This window comes from Oryctolagus cuniculus, chromosome 2 (assembly GCF_051225735.1).
Source record: "Oryctolagus cuniculus isolate XC-2025 breed Fujian yellow rabbit chromosome 2, ASM5122573v1, whole genome shotgun sequence".
Taxonomy (NCBI): Eukaryota; Metazoa; Chordata; class Mammalia; order Lagomorpha; family Leporidae; genus Oryctolagus; species Oryctolagus cuniculus.
The window spans coordinates 9,603,966-9,619,623 of record NC_142868.1 but is presented as its reverse complement, the minus strand read 5'-3'; positions in this window follow the sequence as shown (position 1 = coordinate 9,619,623).

Here is a 15,658-nt window from a genome sequence, read left to right as displayed (position 1 = left end):
TGGGTGGATGATCTTTCTGATGTGTTGTTGCATTCTATTGGCGAGAATTTTATTGAGGATTTTTGCATCTATGTTCATCAGGGATATTGGTCTGTAATTCTCTTTCAATGCTGCATCTTTTTCCGGCTTAGGAATTAAGGTGATGCTGGCTTCATAGAAAGAATTTGGGAGGACTCCTTCTTTTTCAATTGCTCTGAATAGTTTGAGAAGAATTGGAGTCAGTTCTTCTTTAAATGTCTGGTAGAATTCAGCAGTGAATCCATCTGGTCCTGGGCTTTTCTTTGTTGGGAGGGCCTTTATTACTGTTTCAATTTCTGTCTCAGTTATGGGTCTGTTTAGGTTTTCGATGTCTTCCTGGTTCAATTTAGGTAGGTTGCATGTGTCCAGGAATCTATCCATTTCTGATAGGTTTCCCTGTTTGCTGGCATACAAGTCCTTGTAGTAATTTCTGATGATTCTTTTTATTTCTGTGGTGTCTGTTGTTACATTTCCTTTTTCATCTCTGATTTTATTGATTTGGGTCTTTTCTCTTCTTTTTTTAGTTAGTTGGGCCAATGGGGTGTCAATTTTGTTTATTTTTTCAAAAAACCAGCTCCTCGTTTGGCTGATTTTTTGGAATGTTTTTCTTGATTCAATCCTGTTGATTTCTTCTCTGATTTTAATTATTTCTCTTCTCCTACTAGATTTGGGTCTGGTTTGCTGTAGGTTTTCTAGATCCTTGAGGTGAATTGAAAGCTCATCTATTTGGTGCCTTTCCAATTTCTTGATGTAGGCACCTATTGATATAAACTTTCCTCTTAACACTGCTTTTGCTGCGTCCCATAAGTTTTGATATGTTGTGCTGTTATCCTCATTTACTTCCAGAAAATTTTTGATTTCTCTTTTAATTTCTTCTATGACCCATTGTTCATTCAGGAGCATGTTGTTCAATCTCCATGTGTTTGCATATGCTCTAGGGATTCCTGAGTTGCTAATTTCCAACTTCATTCCTTTATGGTCTGAGAAGCTGCATGGTATGATTCTAATTCTTTTGAATTTGCTGAGACTTGCTTTATGGCCTAGTATGTGGTCAATCCTAGAGAAGGTTCCATGTACTGCTGAGAAGAATGTAAAATCTTTAGCTGTAGGATTGAAAGTTCTGTATATATCTGTTAGATCCATTTGGGCTATAGTGTCGTTTAAATCTACTGTATCCTTGTTGATCTTCTGTCCTGTTGATCTGTCTATTTCCGAGAGTGGAGTATTGAAGTCCCCCAGTACTATTGTATTGTGGTCTAAGTCTCCCTTTGAGTCTGTTAACAAATCTTTTAGATAAACCGGTGCCCTGTAGTTAGGTGCATATACATTGATAATTGTTATATCTTCTTGTTGTATTGATACCTAATCATTATATAGTGTCCCTCTTTGTCACTCTTAACAGTTTTTGTGGTAAAGTTTATATTTTCCGATATTAAGATGGCTACACCCGCTCTTTTTTCATTTCTGTTGGCATGGTATATCTTTTTCCAGTCTTTCACTTTCAGTCTGTATGGATCTTTGTTGGAAAGATGCGTTTCTTGTAAGCAGCAAATAGATGGGTTTTGTTCCTGAACCCAATCAGCCAATCGGTGTCTTTTAATGGACAGTTCAGGCCATTCACGTTCAATGTGACTAATGATAAGTGGTAACTTTGCCCTGCCATTTGCCAAAGATAAGTTCTAATATATGCTTTGAATTCCCTGTGATCGTTTGCTGTGAGGTTTCCTTCCTTTACCTTCTTTCATATTGATGACTGTGTTTCTGTGTTTCTGTGTGTAACACATCTTTAAGCATCTTTTGCAGGGCTGGACGAGTGGCAACAAATTCTTTCAATTTGTTTGCTATGAAAAGTCTTTATCTCACCTTCATTCACAAATGATAGCTTTGCAGGATATAATATTCTGGGCTGGCAGTTGTTCTCTCTTAGTACCTGGGCTATATCTCGCCATTCCCTCCTAGCTTGTAGGGTTTCTGATGAGAAGTCAGCTGTGAGTCTGATTGGAGATCCTCTGAGAGTAATTTGACGTTTCTCTCTTGCACATTTTAGAATCTTTTCTTTATGTTTCACTGTGGAGAGTTTAATTACAACATGTCGTGGTAAGGATCATTTTTGGTTGTGTTTATTAGGGGTTCTGTGAGCTTCCTGTACTAGGATTTCTCTGTCCTTCTCCAAACCTGGGAAATTTTCTGCTAATATCTCACTAAAAAGGCCTTCTAATCCTTTCTCCCTCTCCATGCCTTCAGGAACTCCTAGAACCCGAATGTTGGGTTTTTTAATAGTATCCTGCAGATTCCTGACAATATGTTTTAGATTTCTAATTTCCTCTTCTTTTCTTTGGTCTGACTGTATCCTTTCCTGTTCTCTGTCTTCTAAGTCCAATATTCTCTCTTCTGCTTCACCCATTCTGTTTGTAAGGCTCTCTATTGTGTTTTTCATTTGATCTATTGAATTCTTCACTTCATTATGATTTTTCGTCACTATCACAGTTTCCTGTTGTACTAGTTGTTTTGTTTCATTTTGATTCCTCCTTAATATTTCATTTTCACGAGAGAGATTTTCTACCTTGTCCATTAAGGATTTCTGTAGTTCAAGAATTTGTTTTTGAGAACTTCTTAATGTTCTTATCAATTTTTTGAGATCTGCTTCTTGCATTTCTTCTATCTCATCATCTTCATAATCTTGAATTGGGGTGTCTTTTTCATTTGGGGGCGTCATGATGACTTCCTTGTTTTTATTACCTCGGTTTTTGCATTTGTTATTTGGCATATTGGAGATATTTGGTTTCTTCACTGTGGTGCTTTTTCTTGTTATACTATGACTCTAGATTAAGTGGACTGTCTGTTTTTGATGGAGCCTTAGAGGCTTGAGATGGGTGTGGCCTGAGAGCTCTGTTTGGTGTGCCAAAGGTGACACTGCCAGGTTAGGCGTGATAGATCTCTCTCTCTCTCTCTCTCTCTTTCTTTCTTTTTTTGATTCAAAAGGGAAGTAATTCTGCACAGCTCACGTTCCAGTGCTGGTTTGTTGAGTCTGCCGCTGGTGTCCCGAACTGTGGGCTCCCACACTCTCCACGCAGGTCCACTGTGAATCACGCATTCCGGAAGAGTTTCTTCTGCTGTTTCCTCCCCTACTCTTCCTTGAACCTGCAGTATCTCCACTGTTATTAAACTGTCTCTCCCCGGACTATCAGTGTGCTCCCTTCCTATTCTGCCATCTTGCCTCCTTCTCATTGTGGTTTTGATTTGCATTTCTCTGATGGCTAGTGATCCTGAGCAATTTTTTTTTCATGTATCTGTTGGCCATTTGAATTTCCTCTCTTGAAAATTGCCTGTTCAAGTATTTTGCCCATTCCTTAACTGGATTATTTGTTTTGCTGTTGAGTTTCTTGAGCTCTTTATGTATTCTGGATATTAGTCCTTTATCAGTTGCATAGTATACGAATATCTTCTCCCATTCTGTCTGTTGCTGGTTCACTTTGCTGATTATTTCTTTTGCAGTGCAGAAACTTCTCAGCTTGATGTAATCCCATTTGTCAATTTTGGTTTTAATTGCCTGTGTTTCCGGTGTTTTCCAAGCATACTTTATCTATGCCAATGTGTTGCAGAGTATCTCTAAAGTTCTCTAGTAATTTGATGGTATATGATTATAGATTTAAGTCTTTAATCCATTTTGAATGGATTCTTGTTTAAGGTATAAGTTAGGTGGCTTGTTTCATACTTCTGTACATGAACATCCAGTTTTCTCAACACCATTTGTTGAAGAGACTGTTCTTGCTCCTGGGATTGATTTGAAATAAATTGGTTGTACATATATCGCCTGACTTCTGGAGTTGCTATTCTGTTCCATTGGTCTACACATCCATTTTCTGCCAGTACTAGGCTAATTTGATTAGGACTTCCCTGTAATATACCTTGATCTGGTATTGTGATGCATTTTGATTTGTTTTTGTTATATAAGATTGTTTGAGTTATTCAGGATCTCTTGTGTTTCGATATGAATTTTAGCATCATCTTTTCTAATCTGAGAGGAATGTCTTTGATACTTTGATTGGGATCACCTCAAATCTGTAAACTACTTTGGCAGTATGGACATTTTGATGGTGTTGATTCTTCTAATCCATGAACAATGAAGATTTTTTCATGTTTTTGTGTCTTCTTTTTCTTTCTTTAATGCTTTATAATTTTCACCCAGAGATCTTTGACATCCATTGTTAATCTTATTACAAGGTATTTAAATTTTTTGTAGATATTGTGAGTGGGATTGGTCTCAAAAGTTGTTTCTTAGCCATGGCACTTTCTATGTATTCAAAGGCTGTTGATTTTTATATGTTAATTTTATATTCTGCCACTTTAACAAACTCTTTTATGAGTTCCCATAGTCTATTAGAGGAAAGCTGATTCCCTATATATAGAATCATGTCATCTGCAAATAAAGATAGTTTGACATCCTCCTTTCCAATTTGTATCCTGTTGATTTATTTGTCTTGCCTAATGTCTCTGGCTAAAATTTCCATGACTATGTTGAGCAGCAATAGTAAGTGTGTGCCTCCTTGTCTAGCTCTGGATCTTAGTGTAAATGCTTCCAGGACTACATCGAATAGCAATGATGATAGTGGACATGCTTATCTGGTTCCAGTTCCTTGTGGGAGTGCTTCAACATTTCTCCCATTCAAAAATATGCTGGCTGTAGGTTTGTCATAAATTGCCTTGATCATCTTAATGAATGTTCCTTCTTTATTCAATTTACTTAATGTTTTCATAATAAAAGGATGATGTATTTTATCAAATTCTTTCTCTGCATCTATTGAGATAATCATATAGTTTTTGTTCTTTAGTTTGTTAATGTGATGTATCACATTATTGATTTGAGTAAGCTGAACCATCCCTTCATGCCAAGGATGAATCCTACTTGTTCTGGGTGAGTGATCTTTCTGATATTTTGTTGGATTCAATTAGCTAGTATTTGATGAAAATTTTTGTTTCTATGTTCATCAGGCATATTGGTCTAGAGTATTCTTAATTTTTCATATCTTTTTCTGGTTTAGGAATTAAGGTGAGGGTGGCTTCATAGAAGGAGTTTGGGAGGATTCCTTCCCTTTTCGTTGTTGTAATAGCTTGAGGATAATTGGAAATATTTCTTCTTTAAATGTCTGGTGGAATTCAGTGGTGAAGGCATCCAGTCCTTATTTTGTTTGGAGGGACATTATTACTGACTCAGTCTTTGCTTAGATATTGTTTTGCTCATGTTTTCTACATTTTCATTGTTCAATTTAGGTAGATTGTGAGTTTCTAGGAATCTAACATTTCTTCTAGTTTTCCCAATTTGTTGACATACAGCTCTTTGTAGTAATTTCTGATGATTCATTTTATTCCTGTGATATCTGTTGATACACTTCATTTTTCAACTCTGATTTTATTGATTTGAGCCTTCTCTCTTTCTTTTTTTGTTAGTTGGACCAATGATGTATCAATTTTGTTTGTTTTGTCAAAAATTCAGCTCTTCATTTCGCCGATTTTTTGTATTTATTTTTGTTTCAATTTTATTTATTTCTTCTATAGTTTTAATTATTTCTTTCCTCCTTCTAATTTTGGATTTGTTTGTTGTTATTCTAGCTCCATGAGATGCATTACTAGCTCATTTATTTGGTGCCTTTCCAACTTCTTCATGTAGGCACCAATTGCTATAAACTTTCCTCATAACACTGCTTTTGCTGTTTTCCATGTTTTGATATGCTGTATTGTCATTTTCATTCATTTCCAGAAAATTTTCATTTCTTCTATGACCCACTCTTCATTCTGCAACATATTGCTCAGTTTCCATGTGTTTGTATGCGTTGTAGAGATTCTTGAGTTGTTGATTTCCAGCTTCATTCCATTGTGGTCAGAAAGATGTGTAGTATGATTTAGATTTTTTTTTCAGTTTCCTGAATCTTGCTTTATGGCCTAGCATAGGGTCTATCCTAGAGAAAGTTCCATGTGCTGATAAGAATAATGTGTATTCTACAACAATGGGATGAAAAGTTCTATAAATGTGGTTCCTCTCGTACTGAGCAGGATTACCATGGCAACAACACATCATCAGTAGGGTAAAACTAACCTGTCTCATGACAGCCTAAACCCAGCTCACGTTTCCTATTAGTGGGTGAACAATCCAACGCTCGGTGAATTCTGCTTTACAATGATGGGAAGAGCCGATATCGAAGGATCAAAAAGCAATGTTGCTATGAACGCTTGGCCACCACAAGTCAGTTATCCCTGTGGTAACTTTTCTGACACCTCCTGCTTAAAACCCAAAAGCTCAGAAGGATCGTGAGGCCCCGCTTTCATGGTCTGTATTTGTACTGAAAATCAAGATCAAGTGAGCTTTTGCCCTTCTATTCCATGAGAGGTTTCTGTCCTCCCTTAGCTTGCCTTAGGACACCTGTGTTACTGTTTGACAGGTGTACCGCCCCAGTCAAACTCCCCACCTGGCACTGTCCCTGGAGTGGGTTGCGCCCAGCTGCAGCAGGCCTACGGGGACTAACGGGGCCGGCGCTTCGCGCCAGAAGTGAGAGCCCTTGGGGCTCGCCCCCCCACCTCACCAGGTCAGTGAAAAAAAGATACGCCTATGTGGTCCATAGTGTTGATTAACTCTATTGTTTCTTTGTTGATTTTCTGTTTAGCTGATTTGTCCATCGATGAAAGTGGGTATTGAATTTCTCCATTACTATTGTACTATAGTCCATGTATCCCTTTAGATCCATTGACATTTATTTTAAATGGCCAGGTGCCCTAAATGGCTGCATAGACATTGATTATAGTCACATCTTCCTTTTGAATTGATCCCTTAATTATTACATAGTGTTCTTCTTTGTCTCTTAACAGTTCTTATGTTAAAGTCTATTTTGTCTGATATTAGGATGGCTACACATGCCCTTAGTTTGCTTTCTATTTGCATGGACTATCTTTTTCCATCCTTTCATTTTCAGTCTGCATGTGTCTATGTTGTAGAGATGTGTTTCTTGTAGGCAGCAAATAGATGGGTTTTGTTTTTTAATCATCCATACAGTCTGCATCATTTAACTGGAAAGTTGAAGCCACTCACATTCAAGATGACTATTGATAAATAATGACTCAGCACTGCCATTTTTCTATAAATAATCTGCACAGAAATTCAAGAAACAACATTAAGGAATACAACATGATCCCCATCCAAAAAATTAAAAAAAAAACACTTCAATATCAGTATATGAAGATGAATAGATTGCTGTAATGCAAAAATGGAATTCAAAACATTAATAATAGGATTACTCAAAAGCAATGAGAATCAAAGCCATGAATTAAAGAAATCCACACATGACATGAATGAAAAAAATTCCCATGAAATTGAGATTTTAAAGAGAAAGCAGAATGAAAGTATTAGAAAGGAAGAATTAAATAGATCTAATAAAAATGTAGTAGAAAGCCTTAACAACAGACTTGGGGAGGCAGAAGAAAAAATATCAGAGTTAGAAGACAAATCCTTTTTTCAGTGAGATCAAGATGAAGGAGGAGAAGGAAAAAGAAGAAGAAGGAGAAGGAGAAGAAGAAGAGGAGGAGGAGGAAGGAAGAGGAGGAGGAGCAGAAGGAGGGGAGGAGGAGGAAGAAGAAGAAATCAGAAAAATTAAAAACAGTGTTGGATATTTATGGAATACTGTCAAATGACCCAACATGTGGATCTTAGGAGTTCCTCATGATGTGAAAAGGGTGAATGGATTTGAATGTTTACTTAATGAAATAATTACAGAAAACTTATCCTATTTGGAGAATGAAAAGAACATTTGTGTACATGAAGCACTTAGAACTCCTAACAGTCAGGACCAGAAAAGATCTTCACCATGACACATTGAAGTCAAGTTTTGAAAAGTAAAACAAAAAGAGAGATTCTAAAATGTGTATGAGAGAAATGTCAGATTACCTTCAAACTATCTCCAACTACACTCACGCTGACTTCTCATAAGAAACCCTAAAGGTAGGGGCCAGTGCTGTAGCACAGTGGATTAAAGCCCCAGCCTGCAGTGCCGGCATCACATTTCTAATCCCAGCTGTTTTACTTCCCATCTGGCTTTGTGCTATGGCCTGGGAAAGCAGTAGAAGATGGCCCAAGTCCTTGAGCCCCTGCACCCACCTGGGAGACCTGGAGGAAGATCCCGGCTCCTGGCATTGGATCAGCACAGCTGCAGCTATTATAGCCAATTGGGGGGTGAACCAGGAGATGGAAGAACTCTCTCTCTCTCTTTGCCTCTACTCTGTGTGTAACTCTGACTTTCAAATAAATAAAATAATTATTTAAAACAAAGTGTTTTTAAAGTAACTCCACAAGCTAGGAAAGAATGCAGAGACATAGCCCAAATCTTAAGAGAAAAAAGCTGTTAGCCTAGAATACTGTATCTTGCATAGTTCTCATTTATGAATGAAAATGAAATAAAGGCCTTCCATAAGAAACAGAAATTGAAAGAATTTGTCACCACCCATCGAGCCTTGCAAAATATGCTTAAGGATGTGCTACACAGAGAAACACAAAAAGTCTTTGTTCTGAAAGAATGTGAAAGCAGAACATCTCCCAATAAAAGAACAATGGATATCAGTCACTATTTTTAAGTTAAAGTTCAAGTTTTCCAGATTATGTGTAGTTCTTCCCACCAGATATTGGTATAGGTGCTTTTCAATTACTTACCTAGGCACTACAAATGTAAACTCCCTGCCTACACACACCAACACATATCTTAAAAATATAAGGTTGTGTGGGGCCAGAGTTGTGGCATAGTGGTAAAAGCTGCCACCTGCCATGCCGACATCCCAAATGGGCACTGGTTCAAGTCATGGCTGTTCCACTTTCAATCCTACTCTCTGCTATGGCCTGTGAAAGCAGTGGAAGATGGCCCAATGCACCCACATGGGAAACCTGGAAGAAGCTCGTGTCTCCAAACATCAGATCGGCTCAGCTCCGGTCATTGCGGCAGCCATCTGGGGAGTGAATCAGCAAATGGAAGACCTCTCTCTCTCTGCTTTTTCACTCTCTATGTAACTCTGACTTTCAAATAAATAAATCTTTAAAAAAGATAAGGCTGCTGAAAGCCCAGTATGAGCATAATACAATATTTCCTTCAGAAAACTGAATGATCTACAATAGACACCAGTCAATAGCACTTATGAAATTGCACTGGGTGGACTTGCGAAGATCATCTGTCCTAGGAACGTGAAGGTTACTTGTGTAGGTACAGCTCCTGATTTCTAGATTGAGTGAGATGTGCAGGCTCCATGATGCTCTGTTCCTCCTGGTGCTACTTGCTTCTGGTTCCAGTGGTGGTCGTTTGGGCACACTGAAATTAGGCATGGGTTAACATGGGGCATCCCTTGGGTAATACACCAGGGTCTAAAGGTATCTTTTGGCCTCAACTAGTTAGAGGTTTGTCTTCAGAAATACTTACTCTTTCATAACTTAGCAGACTTGTGACCTATTAGCTTCCAGTTGGCTCCATCCCTGAAGCTGAGAACCACATATAAACACTTTCCCATGTATAGCTTATAAACTTACTTGTACCCTTCTTATTCTTTACCTGAAACCCAACAGCAAATTCTTTCTTTCTTTCTTTCTATTTCTTTCTTTCTTTCTTTCTTTCTTTCTTTCTTTCTTTCTTTCTTTCTTTCTTTCTTTCTTTCTTTCTTTCTTTCTTTCTTTCTTTCTTTCTTTCTTTCTTCTTTCTCTTTCTTTCTTTCTTTCTTTCTTTCTTTCTTTCTTTCTTTCTTTCTTTCTTCTTTCTCTCTCTCTCTCTCTCTCTCTCTCTCCCTCTCTCTCTTTCACTCGCTCTCACTCTTGCTCTTTCTTGCACTTTCTATAAGTTTAATGATATCTTTACACATCAGGATTTAGTAACAGGGCTACATCCTTTAAGCAATGCTGTATTCTAATTGGCCTTCGTTTTGTAACAGTTTTCTCATTCTTACTCCCTGTGATTTTAAGCCTAGAAAATACTGGTGTGTCTTTCAATTCAAGGTCTCAGATTTCTAGACCAGACTTTTTCCTTTATGCTTGCAAACTTGTTGATTCTCTCCTGAAATAATTTCTCTCTCATATACCTTGGTATAGTCCATAACTATCAGGGCACATAATAGAAGCTCTGATCTATCACTTCCTCCTATCACATGGAGCTATAAGTCTTTTTTTGGTCACACTGTAAAAAGATCACCATCTTTCTAGCCTGTAATATTCATTTACTTAGTACCCACTGGGCCAAAACCGCAGTTATTACATATTTTAGGCAGCTCCATTTTTCTGACATGATATTCAAGCAGATAGAGTTTGACTAGGAAAATATAAACATCTCTAGGAATTTTGAGCAAAATATTATTTAATGTACATATTTGGAGGCTTATGAAACCATTGAAACAGAAATGTTCAGAATTGAGAATCTTATGTATGATTTTACAAACAACTTGCCCAATTAGAATACAGCATTGCTGTAAAGGATGTAACCCTATTACTAAAGACTTAAGCTTCTTTCAGAAAGTGTTAATAGCACAGAATTATATGGCATATATTATATATATTTTAGAAGTACTTAGTCATAGAACCATGCTTTCCTTACAGACTCTTGGGATGAACCTAGAGTCAAACTATATGCCAATTGGTCTGCAGAGTTAACTCAGTTCCAGCCAAGGAATATCTCCTGGAGAAAGAATAATGATGAACTAGAGATAACACATTTCTTATGACTATTTTACTGATGGTCCTTGGTATTTCTATGGAAACATTTTAGCATTGATATCATTTTGCCAAGGGGATACAAACATCCTGAATTTCTTCTTTTATTTCTTCCTATCTAATAAGCCGGGGGTAATTTTAAATCTTGGAGGCTTAGGAACCAAACAGAAAAAGAAAGAAAGATTTTCCCAAAGGTTCAAGAACTCGCATTGGCATAGAACACCATTCACCAGCTTTGGGAAAGAACCACTTCCATGTTGTTTCATAAACATTTAAATGACTTTGACTCAAGCTTTAAAGGATTCTGTCATTGACAAGCTCTGTGATTCTGAGTAAGCTATTTAAATATTTGAGCAAGGCACTATCATCATCAAAGGTAGAAAGTATCTATAGTTCAAAGATGTAATGGAAATTATATAAAAGTAGTAAAATGAATCAATAGAAGACATTACATTATAGAAAGATGAAATTAAAAGAAGAAAAAGAGGATAAAAGAGAGAAATGCAAAAAAAAAAAAGATTGAAAAGGAGAAAAAAGGGGGAAAAAGCAGTAAACACATGGTGAGAAAACAGAAAAGCTTGGACCTAAGTACAAAAACAGAGTGTTCCTAGCAAGTGGACCAAGGATTAAATTCAATATCACATACTTGCTGAACAGATTCATATGTTGCTTTTATGATGGGTCTTCAACAAGTTCATGAGAAAAATGGATATTATGGAAAAATTATGCATGAATGGATTATAAACATTCTTGTTCCAAAATAAATTCATCTTTTAATTCCAATTTTCCATGAATTTCTTGAAGTACCCTTCAGTGGTACCCTCAAGAAGAGAAGTCCCTGCCTTTTTTACATCTTTTTTACTTCAACCTTCAATAATTTAAAATCTCTCACTAAACATTTGTTTTATTAACTTCTTCCAATTCCCATTATACCTTTGAAATGTGGGTATTTCACATCTTCAGTGATGAGAATACACATAGAGATATGCATTTTCCAAGAACTTTTTTTGAAGACCTTACATATATAGTTAAGCAATAAATAGCCATAGCTTCAATTCACTTCAATTCAAGAGGCATTTATTGATCACCTACTAACTATGGTTATGTACTCAGGTATTAGGATTCATGAGGTGTATCTGGGAGCTGGTGTTGGAATCTGAGACAGATAATATTATGAGTAACTCTTCGAGTCTCTGCTACACTAATCAGAGAATGATCCTTGTTTAAAAACTGTCAGTAGACTACAGACTCAAGAACAAAAGTTGCATCAGGAATGGAGTGCTGAGAGATTATGTTTTCTTCACAATCAAACGCACAATCTCAACAAGACTGCCAGTATGTGAAAGCCACCATCAAATAGGTCACTACCCACGTTTTATAAACTGATAATACGATACTTTCATAACTATAATTTGTTGGGAATTCACAATTTCTGAATGGAAAATCACTTCAGTAATCATAAAATTAAACAACCAAAAATATTTGAAGAGAGTCCATGATACTTACTTCAAAAAGAAGACTTTGATATGTCTTAAGTGTTTAAAAAAGTATTTTCCGTAACAGTTTCAGTGTAGGTTATAAATTATGATGAGATCTTTTATTTTAACAAAACTCCCCATAGCATCTGATGAAAACTTCAGGGAAGTTTATTAAAACAGCAAAAGTGGCCGGCGCCGCGGCTCGCTAGGCTAATCCTCTGCCTTGCGGCACTGGCACACCGGGTTCTAGTCCCGGTCGGGGCGCCGGATTCTGTCCCGGTTGCCCCTCTTCCAGGCGAGCTCTCTGCTGTGGCCAGGGAGTGCAGTGGAGGATGGCCCAAGTGCTTGGGCCCTGCACCCCATGGGAGACCAGGAGAAATACCTGGCTCCTGCCATCAGATTAGCACGGTGCACTGGCTGCAGCGCGCTGGCCGCGGCGGCCATTGGAGGGTGAACCAACGGCAAAGGAAGACCTTTCTCTCTCTGTCTCTCTCTCTCACTATCCACTCTGCCTGTCAAAACAAACAAACAAACAAACAAAAAACAAAAAACCAGCAAAAGTTAGTTTCACAACTGTTTTGGAAAATGACCAGATTATCCATAGACCCTTCAAACAGATTTCTCTCTTCGGAGAAAATGCAAAATTTTATGAACAAACAATTGTATTGAACAGATAAAAATGCAAATCCTAATTCTATTACTTTTGCATTCTTGAATATTTTACTTAATTTTCATCTGTAAAATGGGGAAACAGTGCTGGGAGAGGTCTATGTGACAATATATGAATGGGAAACATCTGTTACAGAGTACATGCTCAATAAATGGTGGATACCATTATTTATCTGAATTCTGACTCCTAGTCTATATTCTGTAATCCTGTCACTATGCTAAATTCACTAAGACTTATTTAAAAAGAGATTAATAACGTGGTTAGCATCTCTATTTAGTGAGGCTGTTTCTATTTGAGTCTTTTTACTCCCTGGCAAACAAAATTCATTTTCTTTCTTCATCCCTAAAAGAAATGAAGACAAAACTATCCCAGTCTCCATGGCCCAGAATAAGTTGGTTGAAAACAGAGACCAAGGAAAGCCATGTTGTGTCTTATATTCATATATGAGTCCAACTTCCAACAGGAATTGTTGAAAGTAAAACAGCAAATGATGTATAAAAACAGGAAAGAGCTTATCTCTGTGAGAAATGAGTCCTGTGTAGATTTGTCAGATTCCTGCCATGCAACTGTGTTGATGAGGACCAAATCCTCAGAGTCATTCTCTACAAACAGAGCATCAATTTTTCGTTATCTTCACTGAGTAACTAATTTGCTCTTCATTATACTCTTGAGACAGTTTTTCTCAAATAAGATACCAACATATTTCATCACAAAATATGATTGCAGAAAATACAAATGGATTTTTACGGGAAATCCAAGCTTCAATGTATTCAGGTGAGCTTCTTTCCATCATTTGTAAATGTCTGTTTGGGGGCTGGAATTGTGGTACAAGTTAAGCTTTCAGTACCTCCTATCAGAGTGCCAGCTTGAGTCCTGGCACCTCTGTTTCGTATCCAGCTTTCTGTTAATGCATCTGGGAAGACAATGGGAGATGGTCCAAGTATTTGGGCCCCTACTACCCACGTGGGAGACCAGGATGGAACTCCTGGATCCTAGCTTCAGCCTGATTTAGATCTCGCCATTGTATCTCCATGTCTGTTGTTCTTCTTTTTTAAATTTTATTTTATTTTTTTCTTTTTGGACAGGCAGAGTTAGACAGTGAGAGAGAGAGAGACAGAGAGACAGAGAGAAAGGTCTTCCTTTTCTGTTGGTTCATCCCCCAAATGGCCGCCACTGCGGGCGTACTGCGGCGATCCAAAGCCGGGAACCAGGTGCTTCTTCCTGTTCTCCCACGTGGGTGCAGGGCCCAGCACTTGGGCCATCCTCCACTGCACTCCCTGGCCACAGCAGAGAGCTGGCCTGGAAAAGGGGCAACCGGGACAGAATCCGGCGCCCCGACCGGGACTAGAACCCAGTGTGCCAGTGCCGCAAGGCGGAGGATTAGCCTAGTGAGCCGCGGCGCCAGCCTGACAAATGCAGTTTTTTAAAGATGTATTTATGCTTCAGGTATGAACAACAGACATGGCTGGCGCCGTGGCTCACTAGGCTAATCCTCTGCCTGTGGCACCAGCACCCGGGTTCTAGTCCTGGTCGGGGCGCCAGATTCTGTCCCGGTTGCCCCTCTTCCAGGCCAGCTCTCTGCTGTGGCCAGGGAGTGCAGTGGAGGATGGCCCAAGTCCTTGGGTTCTTCACCCCATGGGAGACCAGGATAAGTACCTGGCTCCTGCCATCCTATCAGCGCGGTGCACCGGCCGCAGTGCGCTGGCTGCAGCAGCCATTGGAGGGTGAACCAACGGCAAAAGGAAGACCTTTCTCTCTGTCTCTCTCACTGTCCATTCTGCCTGTAAAAAATAAAAATAAAAGAAAAGAAAAGAAAGGAAAAGAAAAGAAGAGAAAAGAAAAGAAATAAAAAAACTGCATTTGTCTTCATTCTCCTTTCTTCCATTAACAGGCTCCTCAGAAAAGCATTTTAGACCACAACCTGAACTTCTCCATGCATTTCTTAACTTTGATGGGGTTTCTACACCACTAGCTGCATAGAAAATCTTTCTCAGAAGGTTTCTCATGCTTTGCCAGTCGCCTGAGCTAGTGATTGACCAGCCATCCCTTTTCTGAATATTTGTGATATTTATATTTTCTGGATCTCATCATACATTGGAAATTCTTCTTTTAAAATTTTTACCAAATTTATTTCTTCTGTTTTTTTTCAATTTGTCTTTTCTCATGGCAAGCCCTTGTTTTTCTTTGTCTATATTCTTCTTTCTCTTCTTTTTACTCTATCAGCCATATCATCTACTCTTACTACTACTTTTAAGAAAATTAATTTAGGGGGCCAGCACTGTGGCACAGCAGGTTAAAGCCCTGGTCTGAAACACTGGCATCCCATATGGGTGCCAGTTCTAGTCCCAGCTGCTCCTCTTCCAATCCAGCTCTCTGCTATGGCCTGAGAAAGCAGTAGAAAATGGCCCCAGATCCTAGGGCCTGTGCACACATGTGGGAAGACCTGGAAGAATCTCCTGGTTCCTGATTTCAAATCGGCCCAGCTCTGGCCATTGAAGCCATCTGGGGAGTAAACCAGCAAATGGAAGACCTCTCTCTGTCTCTACCTCTCTCTGTAACTCTTTCAAATAAATAAAATAAATCTTAAAAAAAAAAATGAAGTTAGGACCTAAAACTTCCTCCTTAGCTGTACACCTACATTTTCAGTTGAGTTCTTTTCACCATTACCTAAACCATTTGGCTATAATGGACACAAAATTCTCATTTCCACCCTGGGCTTGTCATCTTCAAAGAGGCATTATTATGTCTTAGCTTTGTAAGAAGTCCTCAGTG